A 20,255-nucleotide genomic window follows, 5' to 3' on the forward strand; every position below is an offset into this window, starting at 1 on the left:
TAAATATTTAATGATTAAACCAAGTGTATGGATTTTGATTATTCATAGTCTTAAAGTTGTGATACTGTTTATAATCCTGGAGAAGGAAATGGCAACCCACTCCAGTATTCTTGCCTAGAGAATCCCATGGACAGAGGAGCCTGGTAGGCTACAGACCATGGGGTCGCAAAGAGTTGCACACAACTAAGCTACTTCACTTTCACTTTATCATCCTACAAAGAACAAAAGAGATCAAGTGATGTACACACTTAAGGATGAGAAAAAATGTAGATTTTGGAGGGGAAAGAAATGACAACTGAGTTACAAAAAAAGTTATGAAGCATGGCAGGTACTTGTCCATTTGACATTTCTAGCAGTAAGAATTCCTTATTTTAAGAAGTAGAGGTTTGTCGGGAGTTACTTGAAGAATTTAATGTAGTTTTAGGGGGAAACTTGCTTTTTCATCGTGTGCTGTTTTAATCTAAAAGTGTGTATCTTTAAATGTGCAGTATGTAGATAAATAGACAAGGGTGTGTAGCAAGCTACTTTGATTTAATATTAGGGAAATACTTGATTTGAAAAATCCAACTTTTAACTTTGGAGAAGCAAAGGGAAGCTTTGTTGCAAAGTATTTCTTCAAATGCCCTTCTGTACTTTGCCATCAATTAAGTTTTGTGAAATAACTGAAATAAAAATCAAAATTTCTTGTAAAAGTTTAATGATCATGTTTAATTTATCAAATTGAGTTCTCATCTTCTTAAGGGAAAAATGCTCTTAGGCTGTGAGCACCCCCCCCCTCCCCAACCCCCATGGAATTTGTTAACTGGGGAATTTCCTTACATGTTTTAAGAAATTAGTTTCTTACCAAGATCCTACATTCTACAATGAGGAAATGGCTTAAGAATCTTAATTTTTATTTTATTTTTAAAATTATTTTATTTTATTTTTTAATTTATTTTTTTTTATTTTACAATATTATATTGGTTGGTTTTGCCCTACATTGACATGAATTCGCCCCAGGTGTACATGAGTTCCCCCTCCTGAACCCCCCTCTCACCTCCCTCCTCCCCTTATCCTCCCTCTGGGTCATCCCCGCACACCAGCCCCGAGTATCCTGTAACATGCATTGACCCTGAACTGCTGATTCGTTTCACATACGGCAACGTACATGTTTCAATGTCATTCTCTCAAATCATCCCACCCTCACCCTCTCCCACAAGGTCCCAAAGACTGTTCGATATAACTGTGTCTCTTTTGCTGTCTCGTAAACAGGATTATATTTCCATCTTTCTAAATTCCATATATATGTGTTAGTAAAGGAGATCAATCCTGGATGTTCATTGGAGGGACTGATGCTAAAGCTGAAACTGCAATACTTTGGCCACCTCATGCGACGAGTTGACTCACTGGAAAAGACTCTGATGCTGGGAAAGGTTGGGGGCGGGAGGAGAAGGGGACGACGGAGAATGAGATGGCTGGATGGCATCACCGACTCTGTGGACATGAGTTTGAGTGTACTCCGGGAGTTGGTGATGGACAGGGAGGCCTGGCGTGCTGTGATTCATGGGGTCGCGGAGAGTCGGACACGACTGAGCGACTGAACTGGACTGAACTGAACTGAACTGATACTGTATTGGTGCGTTTGTTTCTGTCTTACTTCACTCTGTATAATAGGCTCCAGTTTCATCCACCTCATTAGAACTGATTCAAATGTATTCTTTTTAATGGCTGAGTAATACTCCATTGTGTATATGTACCAAAGTTTTCTTATCCATTCGTCTGCAGATGGACATCTAGGTTGCTTCCATGTCCTGGCTATTATAAACAGTGCTGCGATGAACATTGGAGTACATGTGTCTCTTTCAATTCTGGTTTCCTCGGTGTGTATGCCCAGGAGTGCGATTGCTGGATCATATGGCAGTTCTATTTCCAGTTTTTTGAGGAATCTCCACACTGTTCTCCATAGTGGCTGTACTAGTTTGCATTCCCACCAACAGTGTAAGAGGGTTCCCTTCTCTCCACACCCTCTCCAACATTTATTGCATGTAGACTTTTGGATAGCAGCCATTCTGACTGGTAAAGTGTTCCTTTGTTAGGCAAGTGGTGGGTGGAATTTTTAGGGAGGTAAGTACATCGGAATATGTGCTTAGGTTCTTGACAGTGAACTTTATAAAGTGCTCAAAATGTGTGTGTGTGTCCTTGCAGTGTTTGCACCGAGAGGCCATGGGAGGGCACATGCTGTTCCAGGTGTTTAACAACATAATATTGCTGTATCTGGTTGAGGCAGTAAAGGTACAAATGTTTCCAAGAAGTAGGTTTCAAGCTATGTAAATAAACTTTCTTTCCATCCAATACTTAGATCCCTTAACTCTAAAAAAGTACCTTGCAGAGAGAGGCCTGGTTAGATTGCACCACTGACTCAGTGGACATGAATTTGAGCAAACTCTGGGAGATAGCCAAGGACAGGGAAGCCTGGCTGCAGTCCATGGGGTCACAGAGTCAGGCACGCCTGAGTGACTGAGCAGCAACAGAGGCCAGTAGGAGACAAGGTTTCCGTTTGCCTGTGTCCCCACCCCAGGGTCGCAGGCCTGAGATGGGCGTGCCTGCAGGATGGGGTCGCCTTTCCCCGGGGCTTCGTTGTTTTCACCATGAACTTTTCCTCAGCTTTGACATTTCATTTTTCCATATTTGCCTTTGATTTCTTGGCTTCTTTTAAAAAAGAAATCATTTACGGCAGAAACGAGCACAACAATAGTGGTAAAGCAACTGTACTCCGACAGGAAAGGAGAAAAGGAACTCATCAGAGAGAAGGACTGACATCCCCTTTCCTGAGGACACTTCCCTCGGGCAGACCGCTGACCCATGGAGTCTGGGGGTCCTTCTCGTCCTTGCATCAAGATATTTCCCCTCTAGTACGTCCCCATCAGCATGTCATGTGTTTGCCTGTTATAATCTGTGACATAAATGCCATCTTTTACTCAGCGGGTTATGTCAAGTTCTCCCTCCCCTAGAAGTTCTTGGAGGCGTGCACATGTCCGGGAATCTCCCGTGGCATGTCTCATACGGGTTCCAGGACCTAACACACCACGTTCTCCTCTTCCCTGCCAGCTTGCACTCGTCACGGATGTTTTGCTGCCAAGGCTGGCACTGAAATTGTGACAGCAAGACCCCGAAGGTCCTGGCCCTTCTGCTAAAGCTGCGTCTCTCACAGTTTCGTTGTAGGAGGGAGATAGGAAGGTGGGCAAACGCTGCCCTCCAAGCTGCCTGTGTGATGTGTGTACACAGATGCACAGAACTTGAGCTGTAAGGACAGTGAGTCTAGGGGGAGGGAGGCGAGAACGCAGGTCCACATGTGGGACCCTCCTGTGGCCACACTGCCTTGCTGTCTGCTTAACGCACGTGCTGTAGGTTGTGTGTTCGTATGTGTGTTGGACGGAGGTGGTTTTTCTTGCATGTTTTGAAAATGGAGGAATGTAAACACTGGGGCTTCTCACTTTGAGGAAACTCGAGGCATGGACTTGGTTTCCACATGGGATTCACTTCCTGTTTGAAGGCTCTGTCTTCCTTCTGGGTTGGCGGGAGGAGTCCTGGACTCACCTGAGCCGGTGAGCCAGCTCAGCTCCTCATCTTGTGGGATTGGCGGCGACTCCTCCCCTGAGCTGGGCACTGGCGGGTGTGGGCCGAGGTACGATGACACCCGGTTGGGATTGAGTTCTGGGCGGTGGGATCCAGGGGAATCTTATTCTAAGGGGACAAAAGCTCCCTGAAGATACTTGACCTTCGTCAACAGGTGATTGGGCCCAGATGGTCCAAAGCGTCATTGGCTGAAACACCCTTAAAATCTGAGGAGCAATGGAAGCCACTTCTAGGAGGAATCACTGTAGGTCAGAGCTTATATAACTCCGCTCTGGAGCACCTTTTAACACAGGAGAACTGGGAGGACTGGCCTCTGCAGGCTTCTGTGTTGAGCCGAGTCCTGGTCCCAGGCATGGATCTCCCCGTGCCCCACCGTCTTTGAGAAGAAGGTGAATGAAGCTGCAAAATTTTCTTTTGTTGTTGTTTAGTCACTAAGTCATGTCCAACTCTTTGTGACCCCAAGGGGTGTAGCCCACCAGGCTCCTTTGTTCATGGGGTTTACCAGGCAAGACTGCAGTGGGTTGCCGTTTCCTCCTCCAGGAGATCTTCCTGACCCAGGGATCGAACCCAGGTCTCCTGCATTGGCAGGTGGGTTCTTTATCGCTGAGTCACCAGGCAGGCCCCATATTGGCTTAATGATGTTCAATTCAATACAAATGAGAGCACGCTTTGGTCTCAGTCTCTCAGTGCTGGGTGTATTAAGTAATTTTCTGCTTTTGAATATCTTGGCGTCAAGACCATATTCCACACTTATTACACACTGCATTAGTGGCTAGAAGCTTGTGGCCAGGATACGGTTTCAGAGTTTAAGCATTTTGCAACCCAGGCTCTTTACAACTGGCCTTTCAACCAGTTAACTCAGATGACTAGCTATATATATGGTAGTTTCGAGTATGAAGCATGAGTTGCTTGTGAAGGAAGCATGTCAAAGGGTTTACTAGCCTGGGGCCTAGGCTGATGTGGCGTGGGTTATGTTCTGAGTTTGGTCACATCCCTGGTTATGACCTGTGGTGTTTTTTCTCTGCGTCCCAATTTTTCTGCTCGTAAGAGGGCGTCCTACCCACGCCTGCTTCACTGAGTGTGAGGGGGTGGGAGAGCAGAGCCTGGTGCCAAGCGGGGACGCTCAGCAGATGGAAGCAGGTGTTGTCCACCTACAAGGGAGGCAGAAAGTGGGCCGTTGTCTGATTATTTGGGTCAAGAATTAAAGTGCAATATCCAGAGAGGGGACTGGCTTGACATTTTGAAGTTGTGAACCAGATCTGCTGAATGCAGTGCCTGGTTGAATGCAAACCCCTTTAACTGACCCTGGCTTTGGAGAAGAGACGAGCCTGGGTTCGGGTTTCAGCTCCGCCCTTGCACATGGTGCGACCTCTGCAAGGCCCCCTCAGCAGCCACACGCCTGCTGGTCACACTTCCCATGCAATCCAGGGGGGTGTGGTGAGGGCTGAAGGGCACTTTAAAGAACCCAGCATACTTTGGGGTACATAATAAGCATATTGGCGTTTGTACTCTGTCCTTTGATCATGTATCAGAAAGATACAGTAAGTATTTAGAAGTTTCTAACAGCTGTTTAATGGAAGTGAGGACCTTGAGTTAGAAAATGTAAAAATACCTTAACATTTAGAGAAGCGGGTTGTTCTTACTGTGTTACACATGAAGCATTTTGATTTATTTCCTCTTTTTTTTCTGAATATGAAGGTGACGCTGACTTTAGAAGCTTAGAAATTATAGAGATGCATATATTAGAAAAGAATTCTGATACTTCTCCCCAGAGATGGCTTATCAGCAGCTTCTTGAATGCTGAGTATCAAGTACATAGAGTTAGTATAATATTTGATGTGCTGCTGCTAAATCACTTCAGTCGTGTCCGACTCTGTGTGACCCCATAGAAAGAAGCCCACCAGGCTCCCCGTTCCTGGGATTCTCTAGGCAAGAACACTGGAGTGGGTTGCCATTTCCTTCTCCAATGTGTGAAAGTGAAAAGTGAAAGTGAAGTCGCTCAGTCGTGTCTGGCCCTTAGCGACCCCACGGACTGCAGCCTACCAGGCTCCTCCATCCATGGGATTTTCTAGGCAAGAGTACTGGAGTGGCTTGCCATTGCCTTCTCCGAATATTTGATGTAAATATACATTAATTACTGAAGTCCAATACTTTGGCCACCTGATGCGAAGAACCAACTCATTGGAAAAGACCCTGATGCCTGGAATGATCGAAGGCAGGAGAAGGGGAGGACAGAGGATGAGATGGTTGGACGGCATCACCGACTCAGTGGACGTGGGTTTGAGGAATCTAGGAGATCGTGAAGGTCAGGGAAGCGTGATGTCCATGGAGCCCGTGGGGTTGCAGAGTCAGACACAGTTGAGCGACTGAACAACACATACAAGTCTAGTTCTGTGTGGGTTGTACTGGGCTGCAGTGGGGTCATCCTGGGGAGAGTTTGGTCCTGCTGAGGGCACCCCCAAAGCCCTCTCCCTGCGAGGCAGCAACGCATTCTCTTCCTGTCCACAGCTCGTTAGCTATTGTGCTAAACCACCTGGTCTTAGCAAATGCTCCTTAAAATCTCAGCCTCAATATTGTAACCGCTGTGACATGTTCGAAAGGAGAATCACCAGAATTCACTGGTTTCAAGTAACACCTGTGCTCGTAGCTTCTTTCAGGTTTTCTAAAACTAGGTCACTAGTAGGTTTCCTAACCTCCAGAACCTTGCCATTTGGCTTTGGCTGAGAGGTGCGACTGGGTTTTAAAGCAAACAGGGATGTTGGAGTGTAGTGTGACCTCCACGGGGTACCTGGGGAGACACTCACTGAGTTCCAGGTGTCAGTGGGGTTGGGCTTTGTTCCAGGGGATAGCTGGAGCTAATGGCTTTCTAAGAAGATTTGGCGGAGAAGGCAATGGCAAGCCACTCCAGTACTCTTGCCTAGAAAATCCCATGGATGGTGGAGCCTGGTAGGCTGCAGTCGGTGGGGTCGCTATGGGTTGGACACGACTGAGCGACTTCACTTGCACACATTGGAGAAGGAAATGGCAACCCACTCCAGTGTTCTTGCCTGGAGAATCCCAGGGACGGGGGAGCCTGGTGGGCTTCCGTCTATGGGGTCACACAGAGTTGGACACGACTGAAGTGACTTAGCAGCAGCAAGAAGATTTGGACACTTTGTTTTAATTTGTCGCCTTCAACCCCGTGTCCCTCAGTCCTTTCCATTTGTTTTAAGTTAAATGATAACCACCTTTTCATTTTTAAAAATAGTAAACCAAAGGCTGTGTGTGTGTTTGGGTGTGTGTGTTTTGGGGCTGTGTGTGTGTTCAGTCATTAAATTGTGTCCATGTCCGACTCTTTGAGACCCCATGGACTGCAGCACACCATGCTTCCCTATCGGGGACCAGCCTCGATATGACCCAGGGTATCCTCGGGATGAACGGCGTCGGCGTCAGAGAGAGAGAGAGAGAAAGAGAGAGACAGGGGCTGATGATTCCTTGGTTTACGCTGGAAACCAATAAAACCTCAGCACGAGGCTTGCTCTGTTTACGTAGGCCGCAGGCGCCCTCTCGAATCACTGGAGGCACCCCACCAGGGCACCCCCTCGAGTGGGTCTTAGAAGCCCAGGCAGATAAGTAAACTCAGAGGGCCCAGCGCTCCAAGGATCTCAACCAGAAAAAGGAGAATAGAGAAAAGGATGGAAAAAGAGAAAGAACGACACGGGGAGACCAAGCTTCAGTGAGCAAGGCCCAAAACTTTATTTTCCAGTGCTGCTTTTATACCCTAAGTTATGCGCATAAGAAACAGAGAAAGGGAGGTATAGAGTCACGCCAAAATCGCGTGGGGTCAGCAGTCTTGACCCTTATCAGGATCAGGGCTTATTTTTGTGTGTCTTGTGATAAAAGTTTTAGGTGGTTTACATTCTCTTCTGGCCAGGGGGCCTGCTAACAGTTTATGGCCCTCTCTCCTAACAATAGGTTAGTTAGCAAGTAAAAGGCTTATATTCTTTTAAGGTGACTTTCCTAGAGTTAGGTGCTAGACACATAACAGAGTTACATTCCTATAAGGCACCGGTGTAGTGAGCTGCAAGAAAGGAATTTATTAACTTAATATCTGATGTGGTTAAATCAAAGGCTACTACTTATATTCTCTATGTGATTAATATATTTCCAAGGATACAATAGATAGAGGAAACTGCAGCAAGCATTGATTCAACAATGAAATCTTTTTTAGTACTACTCTAATGATTTTAACTTCTTCAACAGATTCCTGTATTTTAGAATATTAGGCTTTCTGTCCTTGCATGGCTGGGAGGCTATAAACAGTCACACTCATAGTTGTAAGAGCCCGGACAAACTTGTCATGCAAGTTAGAAAGCTATCAGAGGGGCTTGGATTGGAACACTCCTATTAAGCCGAGGAGAACTTTTAAACTACAGCTCTGAATTAATGTTTTCAGAGAAAGGTGGTTGGGGGGAAGCCCCTGTAAGTATTAGAGGACTTGGTAAGAGGCGTAAGATAGTAAAGCAGTCAGACTCCAGTTTTCTTTGGGGTAGATGCTCAGGTAAGTCCAGGGGGTTCCTCGAGTCCTGATTAGCCTTTGCCCGTCAGGCCTCTTCCCCAGTTGACCTTTGCCACGGGTAGGATTTCCCTCGCTGGCTCCCGGCACTTCCCTGTCCATCATCTTCCAGAGTTTGCTCAGATTCATGTCCACTGAGTCAGCGATGCCATCCAACCATCTCTTCCTCTGTTGCCCTCTTCTCCTTTTGCCTTCAATCTTTACCAGCATGTTGGTCTTTCCCAAAGGCTGGCAAGCTCACAAATGAATTGTTGTAAAACTTAATTCTGCCACCAGGTGGTAGTGCAGTCTCAAGTCTTGAGGGGGACGGGCAACCCCAGCAAGCTGGTTTATCATCTCAAACAAATCAGACTTTTATGTTTATTATGCAGTGTCATTACCAAATGAAGGAAGCATTTGTCTTGATTCTAAGGATAGATACGAAACTTCTCCCCTCTCCTTCAGAAGATAACAGATAGCTGATGTAAAGTTTGTTTTTCCATTATAAAATTGGGATAATTATAGCAATAATGTGGGTAAACGCTAGTGATGTCTTTAATGAAAAGATGCTATAGAATAAAACCTTTAATTTCATTACTGATTTTCGTTGTAAGCTTTAATTTTTTACAGTATCTGATAATTGCATAAGGCGTTATGTGTTTTTCTGATTCTTGATGAGCAGCTTTTTAAGTTAACAGTTGTGGTTGAATTCTGGGTTTCATGTGCACACCCTGCCCACCTGGCTAATGTGTAAGAGGCCTGTGTACTGACTTTCAGGTTGAACCTTGAGGAGGGAAGAGGAAAGCTTCAACACGGGCTTGAAAACAACAGAAATTTTAAAAATAAATCTCCTAAGCAGAGACATCACTTTGCTGACAAAGGTCTGTATAGTCAAAGCTATGGTTTTTCCGGTAGTCATGTAGAATGTGACAGCTGGACCATAAAGGAGGCTGAGTGCTTAAGAATTGATGCTTTTGAACTGTGGTGCTGGCGAGACTCTTGAGAGTCCCTGGGACTGCAAGAAGATCAAACCAGTCAATCCTAAAGGAAATCAGCCCTAAATATTCATTGGAAGGACTGATGCTAAAGCTGAAGCTCTAACACTTTGTCATCTGATGGAAAGAACCGACTCATTGGAAAAGACTCTGATTCTAGGAAAGATTGAGGATAGGAGGAGAAGGGGGTGACAGAGGGTGAGATGGTTGGATGGCATCACTGACTCAATAGACATGAATTTGAATAAGCTCTGAGATGGTGAAGGACAGGGAAGCCTGTGCTGCAGTCCATGGGTTCGCACAGAGTCAGACACGACTGAAGTGACTTAGCTTGCACGCGCATCTTCCCAGCAGAGTGTTTCCTGACGGTCTTGGTCTACGACAGTGATGCTTCTGGCTGGAGACGCCTGTGGTGCTCACCTCGATCGTCCCACCTGCAGCAGCCCCTACACACATCTCCCTGACCAAGGTCCAAGGATGTGGCTGGATCAGGCCTTGTGGGTCTTATGACTGCAGAAATGCGCCTCAGCAGCAAGCACCAGGAAACTTGGAAAAAAGTTTTCTGACTCACCAGTCCTGAAGGACTTGCGGCACCCCTGGACCGCACACTGAGGTCCAGGTTGAGGGCGAAAGGAGTGAGGGCCCGGGGCCCGGCCTTTGTTGGGGTCCCAGGTGGGCTGCTCTGTGTTTTGTAGGTTCACTCTTTATTGGCAAGTTGAAAGCATAAGGGTAGGAACTGGGGTACAGGCAGAGAGGAGCGGCTCACTCAACAGGTCAGTTATCTGGGTCACCCAGGGCCTTCTGAAAGGGGACCTTCCTGGGTGGCCGGCTCCTCGCCGAGCTGTGTAGCTAGATGTCTTTGAAGAGGGTGCCTCCACAGTCACAAGCTGACGGTCAGGAACTTACTGTTCTGGGGGTGGAGCTGGCCTTGGAGCCTGGACCCTGTCATCTGTGCAAACCTTACACTTGGGCAGGTGGGCAGAGGGGACGATGCCTCTGGGTGAGGAGCTCTGGTCCCATGGCCAGGCTGGAACTGAACGGCAGTGTCTCCCCTGAGATGAAGGGGGCATCTTCCCCTCTGTCTGCACAGTGCACCAGGATGAAGGGAATGATTGGCCTGCTCCACAAGCAGCTCCTCCTAAAGCTGCCAGCCTTGAAGGGGAAAGAGAGGGCGGGGGCCACTGGGACCGTCTGCTTCTCGTTAGGCTCTGCAGAGAGTGAGGCGTGGGTGGAGTTCATTATCGCCAGTATATGGTTTATCCTAAGGATGAATAAAGACACTTCCTCGACCTACCTCAGTGGAAAGGAATGATGCCTCAGGACACTTATCAATTTAAAAAAATCCGATTTTAAATTTTGGGGAACAGTTTTAGATTTATTCCTTTGCATACCATTTCTAATGATGTTCTTTGACTTCTAAGAAGACATTTTTGATTGACCGTAAAGAATAAAACAATCTTTGTGGTGTCCAAACCATGTTCCACAAATTCAGCCTGGAAGCATCTGTAAAAAGGAAACAAACAAACCAAAAGATGCCACACAGACTTTTAGAGACTAGAATGTAACCTTTAAGAAAATGTTGAATGCAAAGCAGGCATTCCATTGAGTTTTGACATAGTTTGGATGGTGTATTTCCTGTGAAATTGACTAGGCTGTGAAGGCCCACCTGCCGTTTCTCCACATCACTCCTTCCTTCTGCACCCACAGACCCTGCCATTGTTTGGGGGGGGCATTTGCCAGGTTAAAACATTGACACTGCTTGTTGGGGATCATGTGATATGAGCAGTCAGAAGTTAGCGGGAGACTGCTAGAAACTACTGGGACATTTCATTTTCTTATTTTTGCTTGTGTCATTTTTCCCTTGATACTGTTTTCCAGATTGAAACATGAATTTGGTTGGCTTTGGGACCAAAGTGGTCATCTTGGGACCATGAAGTAAAGACTGAGGATCATAGACCTTTTCTCCTGCCAGCCTTCCCACCACTCACAGTTGACCAAAGGTGTCCATTCTACTTCCAAAACCAGGCAGAGAGGAACTGGGAAACCTATTGGCAGGATCTGCTGCTTCCCAATAGATTCTGCTATGTTTGAATGGTGTTCCTGAACTCTGATGTGTCCTAGCCTGCCCTTGCTACAGCCTGTCTTTTAAATAATTTATCTGAAAATGTCATCATTTCATCTGTATCCTGGGACGATATTTTTGCTGGGTGTACCATCTAGGTTTGCAGTTATTTTTTTTAAGTCCTTTAAAAATATGCTTCCATTGTCATTGGCTCCCTCTGGTCCTGTAAGAAGTCAGCCATCAGTCTATTTATCTCTCCTTTAAAGGAATTTGCCTCTTGGTTCAGGTTGTTTGGGACTCTCTGTGCTTCCTGGACCTTCATGTCTCCTTTCTTCAGTAGGTTAGGAGTGTTTTCAGATATTATTTTTCCCACTAGGTTTTCTTTTCCTTTATCTTTCTCTTCTCCCTCTGGGACCCTTATATGGCAATGATTGTAAGCCTGATGTTGTCTCTGAAACTATCTTCTCTTTTTTCTTTTTGCTGGTTCTGGTGGGGGTGATTTCTACCGGACTATCTTTGAGATCCCCAGTCTATTCTTCTGAATCATCTAATTTGATCCTGGTTTTCTCCAGTATATTTTTAAAATTTTAGTTATTGTATTCTTCAGCTCTGATTCAGTTCTTTTAAATATTATATCTCTTTGTTAGAGTTCTCAGTGTGTTCCTCCATTCTTCTGAGTTCAGTGAGTAATTTTATTACTGTTACTTTTTAACATTTATTTTCATTTATTTGACTGCACTGGATCTTAATCATAGCTTGTGGGATTTAGTTACCTGACCAGCGACTGAAACCTGGCCCCCCCACATTGGGAGCGTGGAGTCCTAGCCTCTGAACCACCAGGGAAGACCCTACTCTTGACTCCTTACCTGGAAGATTGCTTATCTCTGTTTTGTTTAGTTCTTTTCCTGAAGTTTTGTCTTGTTCTTTTGTTTGGGACATATTCCCTTGTCTCCTCATTGTGCTAACTGTCCAAAACATATGGACATTGGTGTTTTGCAAAAGCTCCATGTGATTTTAATGAGTACTGAGATTGAGATTTTTCCCAGCATAAAATATGATAAAAGTAATACTAAAAGGGAAAACAACAGCCTAATCTCACACATGGATATAGCTGCAAAATAAAATATTAATATATAAAAATCAACTGTCATAAAAATTTCACTAAATAGACTTTATTGCAGCAACACATGAATGAGTCCCTCACAGAAAAGTTATGAGCATAATTTATTACATTGCATTTCCTATGGAGAAAACCCATAAGAATCTATCAATATATGTTGAAAATTTAACAACCAAATAAAAACTTTTTAATATGAATGGAAAGAAATTACTGAGATGTAATAAAATCTGTTTGGTAGATATTATAATTCCTACCAGTACCTGGTTTCTGTCTGCTTCCAGCCATCCTGATGGTTACACTTTTTGGTCGCCCTGAAGCTCTGTGGGTGGAGTCGTGGTGCGGATTGGGGAGGTGAGACCCTGTGTGCTCTTCCTTACTTGGTGATCCAGGAAGCTTAGTGTTGTGATGGCAGAGTCATGGGATCAAGACGTTGTGTTTTTCCATGGGGAACAGCGTGCCTGGGTTTATCCAGACCCAGTGTGTGAATCCACTGAGATTTTGGAGTTGTTTGTTACCACAGAGAAGATAACCTCTTTTGACCAGAGGTTTTGGGAAAAGTTTGCCTGCAAAGGGCCCAGATAGTAAATATTTCAGATATTACAGGATACGTGGTCTCTGTCACAACTACTCGTCACATCCGTTGTAGCAAATAGCCACCACAGATAATATGTGGTTGAGGAAGCATGCCCTGTTCCAGTAAAACTTAATTTATAAAAGTGGGCAGCGCTTGAAATGTAAAACATACAGCGTTTCTTTCTGGGTCTGACTTAGTTTATTAACATAAGACCCTCCTGGTCCACCCGTGTTGCTGCAGATGGCAAAGCTTCACTCTTCTCCATGGCTGAGTAGGAGTCCATTGTGTGTGTGTATTTGTATTTACACATCCAGTTGTCAGTTGATGGACACTGAGGTTATTTACACGTATTGGCTATTGTCAATAATGCTGCTGTGAACGTTGGAGTGCAGGCACCTTTTCTAGTTAGTGTTTTCATTTTCTTTGAATACAAACCCAGGAGTGGAATTGTAGGGTCATATGGTAGTTCTGTTTTTAATTTTTTGAGGAACCTCCATACTGTTTTCCACAGTGGCTGCATCAACTTACATTCCCACCGCCGCTGTATCAGGGTTCCCTTTTCTCCACACCCTTGCCAGCATTTATTACTGTCTCTTCGGTGGTGGTCTTCTGACAGGTATGAGGTGATATCTTGTTGTGGTTTTGATTTTCATTTCACAAGCCTGTTGACCATTTTTGTGTGTTTTCTTTGGGGAAATGTCTATTCCTCTGCTCATTTGAAAATTGAATTGTTTGCTCTTTTCATCAACTCAATGGACAGACATTTGAGCAAACTCTGGGAGCTGGTGAAGGACAGGGAAGCTGGCATGCTGCAGTCCACGGGGTTACAAAGAGTCAGACACGACTGTCAGAGTGACTGGACAACAATATGAAAATATATATGAATATAAAAGGATATATATGTACATACACACATATTTGGCCATGCCTCATGGCTTGTGGGATCTCGGTTCCCTAACCAGGGTTGAACCCGGGCTGCAGCGGTGAAGGCACTGAATCCTAGCCACGAGGCCACCAGGGAGCTCCCTGTTTGTTTGCTTTCCTGTTGTTTGAATTTTTAAATATTTTTGGATATTAATTCCTTATCATATATACGATGTGCAAACATTTTCTCTGTAGGTTGGCTTTTCATTTTGCTGATGGCTTTCTTTGCTGTGCAGAAGCTTTTTAGTTTGGCCCCACGTGATCGTTTTTGCGTGTTTTAGGTGAGCGCAGGGGCTCTTGCAGTCAGTCGGTTAACAGGGGAGCCAGGCAGTTGGGCGTGCAGGCTGCCCTCTGTGCACATGCCGTTAGGTGAGGGCACAGCGCATGAACGCAGGAGCTTGGACGTCACGAGGGACAGGAACAAAATAAGGAAGCTTGTTCTTCTGGCTCTGCTGTGGCTGCTGGAGGAGGGCGGGCAGGGAGGCTGCGGCCGATGCCTGCCTCCTGACCTCGAGGGCCAGACTGCTGCTGGCATTGCCTAACCACGATGGTTAACGAGCCTGCCTCCTATAAAGTCTGCAGATGCTCTCCTGAGAAGCATGCAGAATGCATACCCAGATGATTTTGTGAAAAAACTAATTAGGTTGTTTGGTACAAAAGCTGCACATGTTGAGAGTTTGTGAAGTTTCTGAGGTCCCAGAGAATCGGGCTTCCTGGTGTCGCTATCGAACACCATCAGTTGTTTTCATTTTTTCCTGAGGGGCACTGATGCCAAATTGAAATCCATCAGTCAACTCAATTCATTGGGATGTGCAGAGCTTGGACTGTGGGCTCCACACCAGGCTTAGAGCCTGGACGACAGGAGCTATGTATGACACAGTCCTGACCTCCGAGGAGTTGAGAGCCCATGCTTTTAAGGAAGAAGTCCAAGTTTCTTAACTTATGTGGGCTTTCACGTCCTGGCCCCGCCTCATTCTGCCCCCTCTCCTCTGGGGCAGAATTTTACTTTTTCAGGAAATAAAATGTGGGGCGGTCTGAATCTCCCTGTGTCCATGGAATTGGGCCCACAGCATGCTGAGTGACCGTGTCCTTGTGCTGCCTGGGGGTCTTGGGGACCTCACCGTGTTCCTGAAGAGCTGGTGGCAAGTTCCTTATGGCTGGCAAGACCTCCAGGGTCATCCCAGTTTTCTTGTCATCTTCAAGTCTCAACTGAGAAAGCAGGAGGGGAGAAGGGGGTGGAGGCTTCAATATTTGAAAGCACCGAACCCAACAGAATTTATGTGGACATTGTAATTATTACTAGGCTGAATTAATGAACTCTGTCCTCTCCTTTTTTGGCTGGAAGAACATAAAAATCCCAATGAAAGGAAACAGATGTCTTTGCTATGAGCATTTCCAAAGGAAACTGCAGTTAAAAACTGAGATGCCACAGAAAGCCCTGCCGAAAACGGAGATGCTCTGGTATTGCTTTTGCTCCCCAGCGGCGTGTGAGCGGAGTGGGTGCCTCTGGCCAGCACAGCCCCCACATCAGAGGAACCACACCAACAGCGCCGTGGAAACATTCGGGGAAAAGCTTAAGTTGTGCTTCTTGCTGCACTCAGATTTCCTTTCAACCAAAAGCTGAGTCAAAGAAGTCAGTCCCCAGGAGAACTTGTGGGCTGGTAATGAAACGTGATTTATGAGCCAGGAGGAGCAAAGACCGCCCACGGGGAGGGTGATCCTCTGTGCTCAGTTTCTAGGCCCTGGGGTAGCCGGCGAGCACTCAGGGTCACCGCTCAGTGGACGAGACCCCACATCCTCAGCAGGAAGGGCCTTTGCCCAGGGTCACTGCTGTCAGGGAATTCTAGGCCGGCCCTCCAGCTGGACTCTGTGTCCAGGGTGTGACCCTGGCTGGTGGCTTGGGTGCACTGGGGAAGCCGCCTGTCTCCATGCAGGCTGGAAGGATGAATTTCTTCTCTCTCCAAGCAGGGAGGTCAGTGCACACTGTCCCTGTTAGAGTCTGCTTTCCTACGAAACATCAGAGTGCAGAGTTCTGTCCGTGTTTTCAGGGAGGCCCAGGACTTATCTCCTGTCTCTCCATCTTTGCCGTCTTCATCCTCCCTTCTCTTCCTTTCCTTCTACCAGTGCTGTTCAGAGACTGAGACTCAAGGAAAACAAGAGGGAAGCTTGGCACATCCCACTAGTGTGGAGGGGACCCCAGAGGTGGCACTGGTTCTTGTTGTTGACGGAGTCTAGTGGGCGCATCCAGCCCTGGGTGCCAGGTAGCTGGCATGGTGGTCCAGGTGGGAGAGCACTGGTTTGCTTGGCTCTCTGGCAGCCACTCTGGGACCAGGAGGCCTCAACTTCTCCAGGCCCTTCTGCTGGCCCCGGCCCCTGGCTGTGTTCCACTGGCTGAAAAGAGAGAAAGGCCCCATGGCTCTCGTCAGCAGAACATTTGCTTTAATAGATGCCTTCATCCTTTGAGACCGCTGGACCCCGCAGGGCTCGAATGAATCACCAACTAAAATGGATAGGGCATCAAGTGTCCAGAGGAGGTGTGGGTTGGGCTTCAGGTCAGCTCGACCATTCTTGCTCTCCTGTTGGATCTTGTTTGTTGGATGTTCTCAGGCAACTTTTGAAGGATATGGGTGGGTGTGCCCTAATTTTGATTTGTAATTTAGCTGTCTACTTCTAAATTAAAATGCCCGGCAATAAAAAGGCCCAGCTCTTGGGTCCAGGAAGTGAATTGCAGAAGCTTGGGGAGGGGTGATGGGAGCCAGTGGGCACAGGCTGAGATGGGCTGGGATGGGCTGCAAGCTGGTTGAGGATGAAGTTAATCCTCAGTCCTGGAGGGTTGTGCCTGCCGGGAATAATCTGAGCTGCCACTGTGTTAACAGAAGTGCAGTGTTCAAGGCATGAGGGCTCATCCCACTCAGGCTTTGCTGGACCACCCGAGCAGTGTGACTGGTCCTGCAAGGGGCACCTCTCTCCACATCAGGGGCACATCTGATGGGGCACTTTGCCAAGAGGGGAGCTGGGACCTCGTGGGCCCCCAACCATGCTGTATGAGAAATGGGGGAGGGGGACACACACCTCGGCTGAGAGAGCTGATGAACCCCTGGATGGTGTAGGCGCTGCTCCCGTGAGGCTGGGCCAGGACACCATGTGGCGGAGGGGGGCTCAGCATGAAGGGACCCTTCAGTTGAGCCCCTGGGGGGCAAGGATCCCGTGATGGGGGGATTACGTACCTACCTGTGGTGCGAGGGTCACAAAAAAGGTTGGAATAAGTGACTTTAAAGTCTTCTCCAGCTGGGAGATTTTTATGATTTTCAAAGGGACAGATCTGTATTTTTCATGAGTTTGAGTGAAATCCGGTGTGTCAGGAGGAGTCAAGCTCCTGGGTGATCCATAAGAGCCACTGGGAACAGCTGGAGTGGGACTTGGCTCCGTCTGTGCCCAGAGCCCACACCCTGTGTGACCCTGGATTCTCCCTGTGGTTTGACGCCCTGGAGGCGTGCCTGCCTCGGTGACCCTGTCCATGTCGAGCGTGTCCCTGGGAGCTGATGGTTAATTGTCCATGACATTTGCTGGTCATCAAAGAGTTGGTAGGGAGCATGGAACACAGGATTCGTTTCCCTCCTCTGATGCTGCCGTGCAAACCCATGCGTGTTCTGGGAGAGGCTGAGCAGCCCTCTGTCTGGGCTGACAGCAAGGAGACAGGTCCAGGCCGCCTCCGAGGAACCCAACACATGGGAGCATACTGAAGCCCAGTCATTCCGAGTTTCTGATCCGGGGCCAGAACGCAGGCTATTCGAACCCTGAAGGCAAGTCCTCCTGCTTTTGCTTCTTGCAAGAGAAACAGAGGGTCAGTGCCAGTCACCCTGGTGGGGCCCAAGGCGACCGGTTAGAAATGTCTCTGAAGGCCATGTGTTAAGGCCATGTTTCTAAAGGCCCCCAGTGAAGATGGGGTGACAGGAAAACTACAGAACTACAGATCACCCCCCCACCCCGCCTTCCCCCACCTGCTGAAAACAGGTTTCTGGGCTACTTGGAGGGAAACAGTGTCAGACACCCCGGGGCCTCCTCACACCGCCCCGCCACTGCTCTGAGGATCCTGGCGCCCACACTCCCGAGGCCGGATGTCAGCTGCCTCACTGGGTCCCACTGGGCTCTCAGTGGGTACTGGGATGCCCAGAGGACACTGTCCCTGGTCTGAGGGTGAAGATGACACTCAAACCTGCTTGGTACTTGCCTTTCTTACAATTCACCATTGCCTTGGGGTGGGCAGGACCTTCTGGAAAGGCTCTGTGACTCTGGCTGGTGTGGACGAGCTGCCAGCTGAGGGACAACAGGTGTCTGAAGACCCTCAGTGGGGGTCACTCTTCAGGCTGACATCTGAGACCAGGGTTCCCAGCTGGGTCACAGTCCCGGGGCATGGCTGGCTGGTGAGGGAGACATAGATGTGAAAACAGGGGCATGACCCAAGTGAGCTGAGGGCAGTGTGTGTGCTGTGTGTGCATGAATGTGCGCATGGTGGGGCAGACAAGATGCGGCTAAGGGAGAAATAACTGATGGACTTAGGGAGAGGTTGAGCTGGACTTATTCTGACCACATGTAGCCCTAGAGTGGTCATGTTATAAATCATTTTCTTATGAGGAATTCACTTCCTGAGCTCTGCACAACTTCCCAAGCCTGGCCTGTGCATGAGAACAGAACCTAGAAATCCGAGAAAATGATGGTTTGTGCAAATGTGGTTTGAGACCACAGCGGGTGATCCCGCCAGCTTGGGGGAGTGCAGGCTGGACAAGCTTTGGCTCTCACTCCCAGAGCCTCCAAGGTGGAAGGAACTTCCAAGAGCACTGGTGACCACAGGGCCTTGAACACTGGACTGAAAAGGGAGTTAAAGGGAGTTGGGGCCTGGGGATGTTCCCTGGGTTGGAGCATCAGTATGGCCTCTGTTCCTCAGAAGTGGGGTGTCCAAAGCCCACTCAGCTCCCTCTCTGGTCCCGTCTGCAAGCACATCCATGGTTCTGGCACCCGTGGGCACACACTGTGTGCCCAGAAATCATGGCTGATTTAACTCTTGAAAAATGAAATCCTCGAACAAACGAATTGCTCTGGTCCTGAGTCAACAAGAAAGGTTCTCTCTAGAGTGGTGTCTTTTTCCTTCTGCCCCTTAGCCGCTCTATGGCTGCTCTGTGTCGTCCGGAGCTTTCTTTGGGCAGGTGCTGTGATGTTTTGGCCTCCGGAGGGCGCAGCTCAGAGCCTCCCACATGTCCTGCCCAGGTTAGAGTAAAGTTGACCTGAGTGGATACCGAATGACTGTCTGTTAAGGTGTAGCAGGCAAATGGAGGGAGAGGCTCTGAAACTCTTCACTGAGAGAGGTTCTGAGATGTCTCATTGCATCTAAGGCACTGCAGTGATCGCACTGTGGAGATTAAAAAGAATTTCACCAGCACCATACGAGTAGGTCTGCTAACCCCAAAGGTCTGAGGGCCCGGGGTCCCCTTTGTGCAGCTCTGCAACTCAGACCACACCCGCCTGCCTCCTGGGCACTGCTCTCGGATGGTGGGGTGCACCCAGGGTTCTCACCTCCCCCCACCGGCAGCAGGATGGCAGGTGCAGAGCAGACCCTTCCTGGGCGGATGATGACTGCCCCACGGAGGGCCGGCAAACCCCTACTGCCACATGACCCCGTGTGCAGTGTCCTCCCTGAGGTTTCCCCGGGCGGAGGCTGCACAAGGATCATCTCCCGGGCCAGGCTGCAGCTTCTGGTGCTCCATAGTCACCATGGCTCTTCCTCCCAAACTCTGCAGGGAGGCCTTGGTTTCCATGGACAACCCTTTAGTAGTTGTGGCATGTGGGCGCAGTAGTTATGGCTCCCAGGTTCCAGAGCACAGGCTCAGTAGTTGCAGCTTGAGGGCTTAGTTACTTCACAGTATGTGGGATCTTCCCGAACCAGGGATCAAACCTGCATCTCCTGCATTGGCAGGTGGATTCTTAACCACTGAGGCACCAGGGAGGTCCATGCATAGTATCTTACGCACACTGGACACCAAGTCAATGAAAGCTGTGCTTCTTCTGCACTAAAAACTGAGGGGCGAGGCTGTGTGTATTTCATTTCTGTTCACTTTAGGATTTAAAATTCCTCTTGACAATGTACAAGAGACCAGTGGGACAAGCACTTACCTCTCGACTGGCTATTTAGAAGTCATCAACTGGCTGAGCAGACGGATCCCACCCTGAGCTGTCACCGTGGTGGTGGTTTAGTCGCTAAGTCCTGTCCGACTCTTTGTGACACCATGGACTGTAGCCCACCAGGCTCCTCTGTCCATGGGATTCTCCAGGCAAGAATACTGGAGTGGGTTGCCATTTCCTTGATGGATGGATCTTGCCATTTCCAAGATCCAGGGGAATCTTTCTGACCCAGGAATCAAATCCTGATCTCCTGC

The sequence above is a fragment of the Moschus berezovskii genome, chromosome 28 (genome assembly GCF_049115385.1).
Source record: "Moschus berezovskii isolate FMDL1 chromosome 28, NW_MosBer_1.0, whole genome shotgun sequence".
Taxonomy (NCBI): Eukaryota; Metazoa; Chordata; class Mammalia; order Artiodactyla; family Moschidae; genus Moschus; species Moschus berezovskii.